The sequence below is a fragment of the Coptis chinensis genome, chromosome 4, assembly GCF_015680905.1.
Source record: "Coptis chinensis isolate HL-2020 chromosome 4, ASM1568090v1, whole genome shotgun sequence".
NCBI classification, from domain to species: Eukaryota; Viridiplantae; Streptophyta; class Magnoliopsida; order Ranunculales; family Ranunculaceae; genus Coptis; species Coptis chinensis.
This window is the reverse complement of record NC_141459.1, coordinates 41,601,969-41,616,316: the sequence shown is the minus strand read 5'-3', so window position 1 is coordinate 41,616,316 and position 14,348 is coordinate 41,601,969.

Genomic DNA, 14,348 nt, shown 5'->3' with positions numbered 1-14,348 from the left:
GGAAATATTTTCGACACAGTACTCGGAGCGCACCTGCGCCCATTTTAACTCTATTGCTGAGCGCGCCTGCCCTCCTGTTACTAGAATTTTTTTTTGACACAGTACTCTTAGCGCGCCTGTGCCTTTGTGTACTCTATTTCTGAGCGCACCTGTGCCCCTCTGAAGAAAGCTTAATTTTAACCAGGTTAGCTACCGATCCTTGTTTTCGTGGTAATTTATTGTTTATTAAGTATTCCAAGCATCCACAGGACAAGTAGGTTGGTATTAAAGACGTTATTCACACATATAGGAAGGAGGCATTCAGGTACCCCTTCTTTCACTCCTCATCTCTTCTGTCAGAGGAGTTTTAATTCTAGTATATCAGGTTGTTGTTTGACTATTGTTAGTGTTTCATTCATATTGGACTTAACCTTGCATGAGATTATGGTCTGGTAAGAGAAAACCATCTAACGTGCTCTATCGTAATCGTCAACGCACACACCTATCTAAAATATAGCACACTACACCTGTATCAATGGCTGATAAAGCAGAGACTCCTCTCTCTGATTTTTACAAAGCCCTAAACAATAGCCCTAAGTCATGCATCGTTCTTGCAGACCCAGTGGGGGATTTTTGTATTCCCCCAAATATATTTAATTTGTTACCAGTTTTTCATGGGTTAGACCATGAGAAGCCTTATCAGCACATGCGTAGGATAGAACAAGTTCTTACCACATTCCATCATCCAACCATAGGTTCGGAACAAATTAAACTGAGGGTGTTTCCTTTCACCATAGCCGATAAGGCGGTGTCCTGGTTAACTGGCCAAATGCCTAATTCTGTGGACTCATGGGCCAAACTTGTTCAATTGTTTATGGAACAGTTTTACCCACTGCTGAAGACAGATGAAATGATTCAACGGATTCATTTTTTCTACCAAAACCTTCATGAATCCTTTTCAGAGACCTGGAACCGGTACACTGATCTTCTTATCGAGTGTCCACATCATAACCTTGCAAATGACACGCATGTTCGTGCATTTTTCAAAAGGCTTTTACATCGTTATAAAGTGGTTCTTGATATAATTACTTGGGGTAGTTTGCTTAGTAAAGGAGCCTCAGAGGCTTATAGGTTTTTAGAAGATCAATCTAAGTGTAATAATAACTGGGGGGCACGACATCCCCCGCTCCGCTAATTCTTCTTCCACAGCCAAGGCTGCCAGTATGTTTGAGGTTAAATCTGATCCCGAGCTTAGAACTCTAATTGAATCTCTCACAAAAAAGGTAGACACCATTTCTATTCAACATATGCCTACTCCTGTCATGAACATCAACTCTCTTCCATGTAATTTTTGTTGCAGCCTTGAGCATACCGACTCCTATTGTCCTCTTGTCTATGAACAACTATTACAACTACCATCACAGATGGATAATGTTTGCTCTGTTAATAGCATTCCTATTCCTAACGCACCCTGGAGACAAAACCCCAACTTCAATTGGCATAATAATCAACCAGTTACACCTCCGGGGTTTAATAATTAAAATGTTAGGCCAGCAAACAACTACAACCCAGCTCCACAAAGACAAGTATAAGGACAAGGTAATTATAATAATTACAATAATTATAATACTAATAATAGAGGTATCGTCACGGTTAATAACAACTATCACAACCCACCCATTAATAATCAACGTGAGATAGTTCCTGTCACACCACCTGTGACCACTGCACATCCACAACCAGATCATTTCGATGCCTACATGGAAGCTCAACAACAGATTCTATAACAGATTCAACAATCCATATAAAAGTTAACCCAAAAGAAAGCCCAACCAAAAGGTATGTTTCCAGGTCAAGTTATACCAAATTCTAAAATGCCAAACACAACCTTTGAAGTAACCGGTAATACTAGTAATGAAAATTTAAATATAGGTGAGTTAAATGCCATCACCACTCTCTGTTGTGGCAAAGTGGCTGATAATGCCGAAACTATGCCCGTTGTTACACCACCAGTGGTCAATGAAAATGAAAAATTACTAGATACCAAAATAGAAACTGAAAATCCTACCCCGGTAGAGGTACCAGTTAAACCACAACCCAAGAGGAAAGCGGCCAAGATTAAAACTCCTATTGATCCATATGCTAAATATAGAGAGAAACCACTGTTTCCCAAGAGACTAGCCATGTTAAACAAGGATACACATTTTGATGAGATTAGAGAAGTTTTTAAAAATCTAACGATAAACCTACCTTTTCTTGAAGCAATTAAAAAATTACCACAACATGCTAAGTTTCTAAAAGAGTTGTGCACTACTAGGCGGAAAACAAACATTCCAAAAGACGCCTTTTTAATAGAATAGTTTCCCACTCTATCTGAACATAATGGAATCATTGTGTACAAGGACCCTAGTCGTCCTACTGTACAATGCACCTTAGGGGATACCCACACGACGACTGCGCTATTAGACCTGGGGGCAAGTGTTAACTTACTCCTTTATTATCTATATATACAAATAGGTTTACAAGAGATGCAACCAACTAAAATGATGTTGCAATTAGCTGACCATTCTATTAAGTATCCTAAGGGTGTTGTTGAAAACGTGCTTGTTAAAGTTCAAGATTTTTACTACCCAGCCGACTTCGTTATCCTCGACACAAAAGTCACTAACGACTCTATTCCTATTATCTTAGGGCATCCTTTCTTGGCAATTGTCAGTGCGCTCATAAACTGCCGCGATGGTTCGATGTCCATGTCCTTTGGCCATCTTTCTATTGAGATAAATATTTTCAAAATGATGCAACAATTACCCAATACGACAATCAATGGAGAAGTTAGCATGATCGGGAGTTTAGCTCAAGATTATTTTAACAACACTTTTTTTGATAATCAGATACACTAATTCCTTTCCTTCGAAAGTTCCGACTCAACGCTTTCGTCCCCATACTAGTAGATACCCTCTTATGGAGGAAGACAAAGATCACAATTTCAACTCCTTGGACGAGATTGATGACTTTCTTAAAGATGCAGATGAATACCATAATTATGTGGATACGACCAAGCTAGATGAGGAATTTGACAAGTTTCTAAGAGCCTGTGATGATCCCCCCCTCTCAAGAACTACCTAGCGCACCACCCGACCATCACCCACCTGAGCTAATCCCTCAAAAAATCCAATCATTTACCACCGACTCGATTCCCCTCCTCCACATTTTCAAAGGAACCCTAAGTTTACACTTAACTTTTTTGCTTCTTCTGTGCTTCATGACTTCCTAAACCCATCTGGTAAGGACATAATACCCAAAAAATAGCCACCTGACATCTTCATTTTTAGATGTGTGATAATACCAACCCATGCCACTAATGAGTTTTGTGCTAAACCTACATTCTCATTTTTTCCATTCCTTCCTTTTAAAACTTATCCATATCCCACATATCTTCCACAACCATCCATTTTTTCATGATCATTCACTTGGCCACCTTTTCGTTGGAAAAAAAAGAAGAAATTGCGTGCTAGGTTAGGTTCTAGATCCATCAGTATTCACTCTCATTCTACTACGCCACGTCATAAAAAATATTGGTGCCTAATTCTGTTTGGATTTGCAGTCCATGTTAATTATTCATGGACAGACCCACAACTCTTTAAATTATTGATATATGGTAAACTGCATGTAAATACTTATTTTTTATAAAGTCTCAAGTATCTGACTATAAATGACTCATTTCAATCTTATATTATGGGAGTGCACCATTAAAGTAACCGGACCTTCTCTTTGGAGTGTGTGGCTGTAAGTACCGAATCCTAAGTCCAAACCCAACGTAATTCATACTTTCCACTCTTGCATGTTTTCTTATTTTTGAGTCATGTTTCTCTATGGAGTGATTACGTCCTTATTGCTTTATTATTTTCTTTTATATTAAAATTTATTCAAAAAAAGGAAAAAATATTTAAATCCAATAAACATTAGTCTAGTAAGTCTTGAGAATCTGATTTTAAAAGACCTACATTTAAAAAAAAAAAATTTTCTGAACCCTGTTTTCAAAAATTTATTTGGAGGTGGGGTGTTTGGTCTTTCCATTCTTGATGACTCAACTTCCTATTCTTGGCCCTTCCTCATCTCGTGGCTAGTTCCTTTGTATTATATTTAAGAATATTTCCCTATTTTAGTAGAATTATTATTTCTATTTGTTAGTTAAGTAGTTAATATTGGATTATGTAAGTTGGTTGTTATTTGAATTTCAAGTTGGTTTAATTTTTTGTCCAAGCATGCTATCTATTTTTCATGAATCCTACCTTTTCGACTTTTTGGGGATGGCATTATTTGTTTAGCATTGTATTTACCCTATCCACATGTTTTTGGAAGTTAATATTGCAAGGTTGTAAGAATATAGTTTATATATGAGCATGCTGCTAATGTGGTGTAGCTAGAATTAGCTATTGTTGTTTGGTGCAACCTCAAGGGTAAAAGGCATTGAGATTGCTATTTTGATAGGATGTTAAAACCATGTAGAATGGCTGCTGAAGTTTCTCTCGGCTATTTCTATTTTGGTTTTTAGCAACCCTTTTCTTATTTCATCTCTTTCCTTATCAATTAGGGAACCTTGAGGACCTTTGTTTAAGAAACTAGTGCTCCATAAATACATGGCACACCATATACTTCACACCGCACCTCTCAATTTCACCTCTCAATTCATACCACAGGCAGTACTTGAAGCGCGCGCGCCCTTTCTTTTTCTTTATAACAGAGCACGCCCACGCCTAAAGTCCTGGATTGCAGAATTTTCCTTTGTCACAATTGAGCTCTCACGCCCTCTTCCATAGGCCATTCTAAGCGCGCCTGTGCTCAACTTCAACACACCTCCAGTTCTGTTTTCTAGGGTTTTCCGTAGTCACTTCCAGGAGTTCAGTGTGTTGTTATTTGCAATGAAATTTCCTCAAATCATACCGGAGCAGTCCTTTGAAGAATTGCTCGAGAATGACACCTATGGATACTGGTTCCGCAACTTAATTGTGCAGTCAAGATGGCAGCCTCTAATGGTAAGTGCTGATGAAACTTATCCTACACTTACTATTTATTTATATGATTATTATAAGTTCTTTTATCGACCGGATGGGGAACAAGTGTTCTTTATCACCATTGATGATGTAACAATAGATTTAAGCAAGTTTTTGTTGGCTTTGCTATTGGACTTTCTGTGCCTACTGCCCAAAACTCATGGGGTTATATGGCTGATAATATGTATATCTACAACTATGAGTATTTGCATGAGACCTATGGGGTGGGGTTTTTCATGTAGAGGACCAAGGGCAATATAACGTAGCCCTTGGTAGCTTGTCCCTTAACATGGGCACTATTATGTTCTTTATCATGTTGAATATCTTAGGGGAATAGCGTTTTTCTTCTGCGAATATCTCCACTTGTGACATCTTCCTTGCTCTAGCTGAGGGACATATGTTGTATGACCTTCCCCAGACCTTAGTGTCTAGTTTAGCACGAGCCTATAGTATGAAGCATAAGTACCTTCTTATGCCTGTCTTGGTTTGCTACATAATGCTATGTTTAAGTTTTACTTTTTGTTCGTGTCTACTTATGTCCCAAGCAATTTAATTTTTGTTATTCCCATAATGGGCGGAACTCATATAATGTTGTGTCTGTTTTTCTTTACCTATATTAGTATGTTCTAAATTTGTTTTGCAGGTGTTCTAAAATTTTCACGAGTTTCCATGGTATTTTCTATCCTTCTTATTTCTATACTTTGAGGACAAAGCATGTTTCTGTTTGGGGGTGGCATAGAAACACGTGTAATTTAAGGCACCTATTAGGATATATATATATATATATAATATGCACTTGCTTTCTAGTAAAAAAATAAAAAATATATAAATAATAAGTATTTATACTGTGCACTTAGGAATATTGGTATTGTTTCTTTTTCTGTGATGATAGTAGTCTAGAAGTTTTACGTTAGCTCTTAAAATAGAATAGTTTTTAGAAAATTAGGTTAATATGTAGGTAATAGTTATTGCATCTTTCCATAAATATATTGCATGAGCATTTATGTTTGTATTGGCAGTAAGTTTTTGAAAATCTAGGCTAGAGTACTTATTTTACAAATCTTGTGAAAATATAGCCTAAAAGCCTTATATGAGTGAAATATTTGAGTAATGAAACAAGGGAGAAGTCAATTCCGAATAGAGAAATCACACGTTCACTTGCTTAATGACGATACCATATCCTAAGCGAGAATTTAGGCCCTTTTGGATCGATATAGCCAGAAATTCAAACCTATATGAAATTATTTTCCGCTAGTCGCCCCTCTGAGCCTTTCTTTAGCCTTTTCATAAACCACAATCCTTTACCTTTTTATAAGAAACAAAACAAAATAAAAATGTGCCTACCCATTTTTGAATGAGTCTGAGAATAAGATGAAATGAAGAAAAGAAAAGAAAAGAGAAAGACCTGTGAAAACCAAGAATTTATTAGTTGCTTCAAATAAGAAAAGAAAGTTTCCATCTAAAGAAAAATAAAAATAAATAAAATAAAAGTTAGAACTCCAAAAACATAATCAAAGGAGTCAAAAGCCAAAAGAAAAAAAAAATAACTAAGGATGGAAACAAAGTGTAGAAGTGAAGTAAGAACAAGATTTTATCTAATTACATATTTTGAAGACTCTATTATCTCAGACTTTTTCTTTTTGAATATTCATTTCCTTCCTTCTTAAAGCCATCACCTAATCTCCGCAACACCTAAGAAAGGCCTCTAGCTCAATTAGGAATAGGTTAGTGTGATAGTAAGTGGCAGATGTGTTTGATCGACTTTAGCTTCCTTGTATGTCATTCAGATTGTGAGGAAAAGTGTGCCCACTGCACACTAGAGGGAGCAAAACTTGAGTAAAAAAATCAGAGTGTTTTTGTCTTGACATATTTGTGAGGACCTACTTAAGGACGTTATTCCAAAGTTTCATAAACGGACCTGTTATTGCATTTCATAGCAAAGTTCATTATATATATATATATATATATATATATATATATATATATATATATATATATATATATATATATATATATATATATAACAGTTTATCCATAGATGATTGATTATTATGCACGTATTAGCTTAGGTTTCGAATTGATTATTTTGTATTCATTGATAGTGAGATGTATAGATATATGAGAATAAATAAGGAAACAATAATTTTATTTCTTAGTCATTGTAGTATAGATGAAGTTTGTGAGTACCTTCTCTGAAAAACTCTCACGAGGAATTTCTAATGGTTTAAGGCCTTATTGCATATGGTCAATGCAAATCGCACTCGTCGAAACGAGATTAGTTAGAACTCCATTTCTAGTCACTTATTTTAATTTCTCATATTTGCTTGAGGACAAACAAAATGTTGTTTAGGGGTGGTTTGATAAGATCACAAAACTATAGTTTTAACTCCTTAATAATATTACATTTAGACTAATTATGCTTATAATAAATAAGAGATAGTACTATTTACGTACATTTGTGTATTTCAGGTATTGGAGTTAAATATGTGAAGAAATATGTCACTTTTGCAAGAGAAAAGAGTAAAGTTTGGTTGCTAAGAGGTTCTATGGTTAAAGCCCAAGTTTCAAGGAGAAGAAGCCTTTTTAAAGCCCAGTCAATGCTGAAAAGTCAAATTCAGCGCGAGTAGAAATAGAGCATAAAAGTCAACAAAACTTCCGTAGGCCGTATATTTGGACTCAGACCTCGGAATTGGGCCTACTATATGGAAAAACGACCGGCTCTGAAAGAGCTTCCAAATGGTTAAGGTCTTTGTCCAATTAGAAGAGTAAAAGTGGACGAAAAGGCTATTATAGTAATTTCCAGTAGAGAAACCCTTTTTGGACTTAAGTAATTTGGTTTTGGGCTTGATTTAATGGCCCAAAACATAGCTCCAAAGCCCATGCATGAAATTATAAACCTAGCCCTCTCTTATTTAAAGAGGACTAAGGCAAAACTCTTATAAAAACCCTTATTAGTTAAATTTTAATTAACTCACTCCAATTAGATAATAAATTAGTTTTCTTCTTTAGCTTTAAAACCTAGTTATTGTTTTATTTGCCTAGCCACCATTAATTCAATCCAAGTTATTTCTAATACAAGTGTTCTTTAATTATATCTTCTTCTCCTTATTATTATGTCTATCGTCTAATGAATCATAGGTAAACCTCCATTAGAGAGGTTTGATTAAAGCTTTGATGAAGACTTGATGTGTTAGTATAGAATAGTTGTAGTAAGATATTCCACTCTAGATGGTAGTTAATTCACCATGAGAATGGGTTTCAATTGCCTCACATGCTAATTATTAGTTGGTAGAGATGTCATGAATAATTAGGGATAAAAAGACCTAATCTTTATGTGAAAACATAAAGATTAGGGTTGTAACAACTCCGTACTAGCATATTAAGAATAAATCAAAGTGGAATCAAATCCCCCTAATCTCTTCTTCTCATTCACATCTTCTCCCTAAAATGCCATAGTATAATTTAGAATATCTTAATTAGTTATTTTCACCATATTAGTAAAATTAAACCATTGTTCTCATTGATATTGTAGAATTGTTTAAGTTAGTGAAACTGTTACATTCTAAGCAACTAGGAGTGGAACAAAATCTTTACTCTAAGTTTATTACATGACAATTGAAAGTAGAAACTTTGATCAAAAGAGTGAAATAACTAGCTTTCTTATTCCTAGCATATACAATTATTCATAGGATAAAAAGTAATATTTTCATTTTACCAGATCATTATAAATAAGATACCGCTGCCACTTTAGAATCAGTTCCTTTATACACTTCAGATGATGAGTTACCTAAACATGAAGAGATGTCACCAGCCCAAGTATTTACTGTGGAAGAACAGAATCCTGTTGAGACATTGTTACCCACATCACTTACTCCTGCCCTTTTGCCTCTCCCTCCTGACCTAAAATATATCTATCTTGATACTGATGGTACTCATCCCATCATCATTTCATCCTAGTTGTCAAAAGAGGAAGAAGAGTGCTTAATTAGAGTGATTCAAAAACATCGTTCGTCTATTGGTTGGTCTCTTGATGATATAAAAGGAATTTATCCACAGATTTTCACCCATCAGATTCACCTGGAAGAGAATGCCAAGACCTCTAGAGAGTCGCAGCGTCGCTTAAATCCAGCTATGAAAGAAGTAGTAAGGGAGGAAATCTTAAGATTACTGGATGCTACAATCATTTGACCCATATCTGATAGCGAATGGATTAGTCTTATTCATGTGGTGCCAAAGAAATCTGGGATTGCAATGGTCCAAAATGAGGAAAGGGAGTTAATTTCAACATGAGTTCCCATCGTGTGGAGGATTTATATTGATTATCGAAAGTTGAATGTTGTCAAAAGGAAAGATCAATTCCCCCTACCATTTGTAGATCAGATGCTTGAACATTTACCAGGACATGCTTATTACTGTTTCTTGGATGGGTATTCAGGTTACTTTTTGATTTTAATTGATGAAGCAGATCAGGAAAATACTACCTTCACTTGTCCTTCTGGAATATAAGCAAATCAGGAAAATACTGTTCCTTCGGTCTCTGCAATGCACCTGCCACATTTCAATGCTACATGTTACACATTCTCAGTGATATGGTGGAGAGATTCATGAAAGTTTTTATGGATGATTTTTCCCTCTATGGAGATTCTTTTGACAATTTCCTATCCAACCTTTCCAAAGTACATTGTCAGGAAAAGAATCTAGTCCTTAATTGGGAAAAGTGTCACTTCATGGTAAAAAAGGGAATAGTGTTAGGTCACATTGTGTCTAAAAATGGTATAGAAGTAGATAAAGCTAAAATATACAAAATTTCTACTCTATGTATACCCCGGAATATCCGTGACATATGAGCTTTCCTAGGCCATGCTGGATTTTATTGAAGATTCATCCAAAATTTCTCAAAAATTGCTAAGCCTTTAACTAATCTTCTTATAAAAGATGCACCCGTTGAGTTTAACTTGAACTGCATGCAGGCTTTCAAAAAGTTGAAAGTCGCCTTAATAACTGCACCAATAATTCAACCTCGTGATTAGTCAAAACCATTTGAGCTCATGTGTGACCCCGACGACTATGTTGTTGGCGCCGTTCTAGGTCAAAAACATGATAAGGGACCTACAATTGTTTACAATGTAAGTAAAACACTAAATGAGGCTCAACAAAATTATACGACCACTGAAAAGGAATTCTTAGCTATTGCCTATGTTTTAGACAAATTTCGTCCTTATTTGATAGGTTCAAAAACCTTAATCTAGACTGATCATGCAGCACTTAGGTACCTTCTCACAAAGAAGAATGCTAAGAAGAGGTTGATTCGATGGATTCTCCTCCTGTAAGAATTCACTTTAGAGATAAAAGATAAAAAAGGTATTTGAAAACGTAGTGGCAGATCACCTATCTAGGTTAACTAATAATAGTGATAGTGATTCTGAACCCATTTTAGATTCTTTTCCTGAAGAGTACCTTTACGCGATCCTTTCTACAACTTGGTATGCTGATATTGTGAACTATCTGGTGACTAAAGAGACTCCGCCATTATGGAATAAAAATCCGAGGAAGAAGTTCCTAGCACAAGTAAAGTACTATCATTAAGATGACCCATATCTTTTCAAATATTACCCAGATTAGATCATCAGATGTTGCATTCCAAAATGGGAACAGCCTTGCAGTCCTTTCCTTTTGCCATGAGCAGTCTTGTGGAGGACACTTTAGTTAAAATAAAATCACTGCTAAAGTTTTACAATGTGAATTTTACTAGTTAACACTTTTTCGCGATGCATTATTTCATTGAAAAGCATGCTATCGTTGCCAACATCTCCATCGTATTTCTGCACGTAATATGATGCCCTTAAATCCCATTCTCATAGTGGAGATTTTCAACTTCTGGGGTATCGATTTTGTGGGACCTTTCCCAACTTCTAATGGTTTCATCTACATCCTAGCAGTCATAGACTGTGTCTCCAAATGGATTAAGGCCATACCATGTCGTAACAATGATAACAAAATAGTCATCGGTTTCATAAAAGAAAACATTTTTTCAAGATTTGGTGTTCCAAAAGCCATCATCAGTGATGGTGGATCACATTTTTGCAATCGAGTTTTTGAACATACCATGAAAAAGTATGGAGTAACCCACAAGGTTGCAACTCCATACCATCCTCAAACAAGTGGCCAAGTAGAAGTCTCCAATCAAGAGATTAAGCGTATCTTGGAGAAAACAGTTAATCCAAAAAGAAAAGAATGTTCCCTCTGTTTGAACGATGCACTATAGGCATACATAACCGCTTTTAAACACCTATAAGGATGTCCCCTGCAGGCTTGTCATTGGAAAACCTTGTCATCTGCCAGTTTAATTAGAGCATCGTGGTCTGTGGGCAATAAAAACTTTTAATTATAATCTCAATGCGACAGGTGAAAAGCGTAAACTACAAATAAACGAGCTCGAAGAGATTCGAAATTATACTTATGAACTTTCAAAAGACTACAAAACCAACATGAAAAGGATTCATGACAAGCATATTTTACGAAAACAATTTGAAGTTGTCCAAAAAGTTTTGCTTTATAACTCTAGATTGCATCTTTTCCCAGGAGAACTAAATACTCGATGGACTGGTCCTTTTAAAATAACCGAAGTCACCCCTTATGCCTATTAGCTTAAAGAACCACAAAGATAACAACACAATGCAAGTAAATGGTCAACGCCTCAAACATTTTCATGAGTTACGGTCTATAGATGTCGAAGAAATCCTTCTCCAAGATCCCATCTACGAGGATTAAATTCTCTTTTCCGATGTATTCTTTTCCCATTCCGTCCCATCTTTTGCTTTAAGGGAATACATTAATAAGGTAACCGGACCCTCCATTTTGAGTGTGTGGTTGTAAGTGCCGGAGCGAGTATACAATTTTTCTTTTCTTTATTTTACATTTCTTTTTCAAAAATAGTTGTTTTCTTTTTTCTGTTAATGATAGATTCTCGATATTCAATAATTATTTGATTTTTTTTCAAAAACAAAACGGGCAATAGATTTTACATAGACAAACCCCTAGAACAACGCAATCTAAGGGCAGTTTGATATCAATTTTGCTTGCTAAAGGTCGCCTATATCACCGAGCTATTCGCCCAGGTCATGACATTCCATGTTTTGCACAATAAATCCCCCAACTCGCATAGCTGAAGCTCTGTCTGTCTAGATTGGGTTTGCCACAGAGCCAACATGAAAGTTGCCTAAGATTATCTGTTATGGTTTGTTTTCTAAAAAAAGTATTAGAGTCTAGAATCACAGCTTTTGAGTACGAGTTTCTTAAAACATTTCTCCATAGTTTTCAAAACTAGAGGATATAAAAATGAAAGTTATATGCCCCAGAGTAACCAAAATGATACCGGATTTACGTATAATTTTATCTTCTTGTCAAAACCTCTATATGGCTAGAGATATATTTTTCTTGTGAAAACCTATTAAAAAAAAAAAAAAAAGACGAGGCATCTCCAAAAGAGAATTAAACAAATAGAGTAACCCAAAGTGAAACTATTCTTTGTTTAATTATATCTTTTGCCTCCACCTCTCTATCTTATCTCCAGAATCTGACATTAAAAGACTCAAACTTGTACAAATTTTCAAAATTTTCCTTCCTTCAAAATCTTTCCCCTTTCTTTTAAAAATCTCTCTTTCTAAAAAGTTTCAAAAATGTCTTCTGTAGCAAACAAAAATCCTCCACCTAGCAAGATTAGATAGATAAGTTTTAATGATCATGTACAAGCACTTCCTAAAGAACTGCAGCTGAAGATATGGACACATATACTGAAAATCATTTATGGTTTAGGTAAGAGTTCATACGCACATAAGAGACGAGCTATGAGAGAAGGCTGGTGCTTGAACTGTCAAATACCAACTTGCCCCGGTCTTCAACCTCATAATAATTCTATTTATAAAGTTTACACGTGTTATCCTCCAGTGCATTAGACTCAGTCTAAGAGAGTAATCCAACCATCTGGTTGGGATTGACTCAAGTTTTCAAAAACTTCTAAGTCTTGGGGATTTGACTTAAAACGACCCACCTTTTTAAAATTCCAGTCAAACTTATTCAAAACCCAAAAAAAAAAAAAAACAATTAAAATTTTCCTTCTGTTGTCTGTACATATTTTCCTACAATTCATTTTCGTTTCTTTCCCATATCTATTTTTTATCCACCGTTGGATGTGAGTGTACCCTATACCGTTATGTTTGATTTTCGATGCTGATCGTTTTTGGCACCTCACGAGTCAAGATCGGACTAGTAATGAAGTGCGGATCGACTCTTGAGATTTTTTTTTTAAAACTTTAGAGGTTATGGCCCACCTCAACCTATATTAAGATAGTCTCTGAAGTACATAGTTCCTTTCCTGTCCTCTTCTACAATAGTGTGTAACTTAAAGTCTAGAGGAGGGGAGGAGGAAATAACCTGATCAACTGATGATCTATACAACTTTGAAAGGTAGTCAGCTACCTAATTACCCTCTCTATAAACATGCTTAAAAATACAATCCACAAAAGAACTTTTAAGGGATAATATCAGGGCCACTATATTGGTGTAGTACCACGGACTTCGAACAAGGACATTGATGATGTTGATAGCACCTACAAAGTCATAATTTATTTCCAGATTTGCTATACTTAAAAATTGGGCTTGTTTAAGGCCCTCAGCTATAGCAAAGAGTTCTTGGAAGATGACAGAACGTTTAAATGAGCTTCTCACAAATCCCAAAAAAATATTCCCCTTAGAGTCTCTGATAGTACCTCCAAACCCATTACCTAATTGCTGAATTGAACCATCTGTGTTGAGCATATAAAAATCTTCCCCTGGGACCTTCCAAGTGCAACTTATTTGTTCATGAATAGTAAAGTTAAGGTCTAGTCCCAGTCTAGCAGCCAGAGCTTGATTCACTGGTAAGTTATTCACATCCAACAGGTTTCGCTGAAGATAGATCTTCATATAAGACATGATATTGAAATTAAGCTATTGTTCCATGAGCTTAAGGTTCTTTTTCTTTCTTCGATTTCTTTCGAACCAAAGTTCATGCACCGTGGCTCCAACAAAAGCTTTGTATATCTCCACAACTGAAGAATTATGCCTACATATCCTAAAGATGTTGTACCATTCTTCCATAGTGTTCTTTACAATACTAGATATACCAATGTTGCCTTTGACCATTTCCTAAACTTTTTTTGATTACTGATAGTCGAAGAAAAGATGTTTGGAATGTTCTGTAGAAGAATTGCAAAAGCTACACTGAGAATGGTGCAAAACTTCTTCTGGATTAATCAGTCTTTTGTGGGCAGGCAG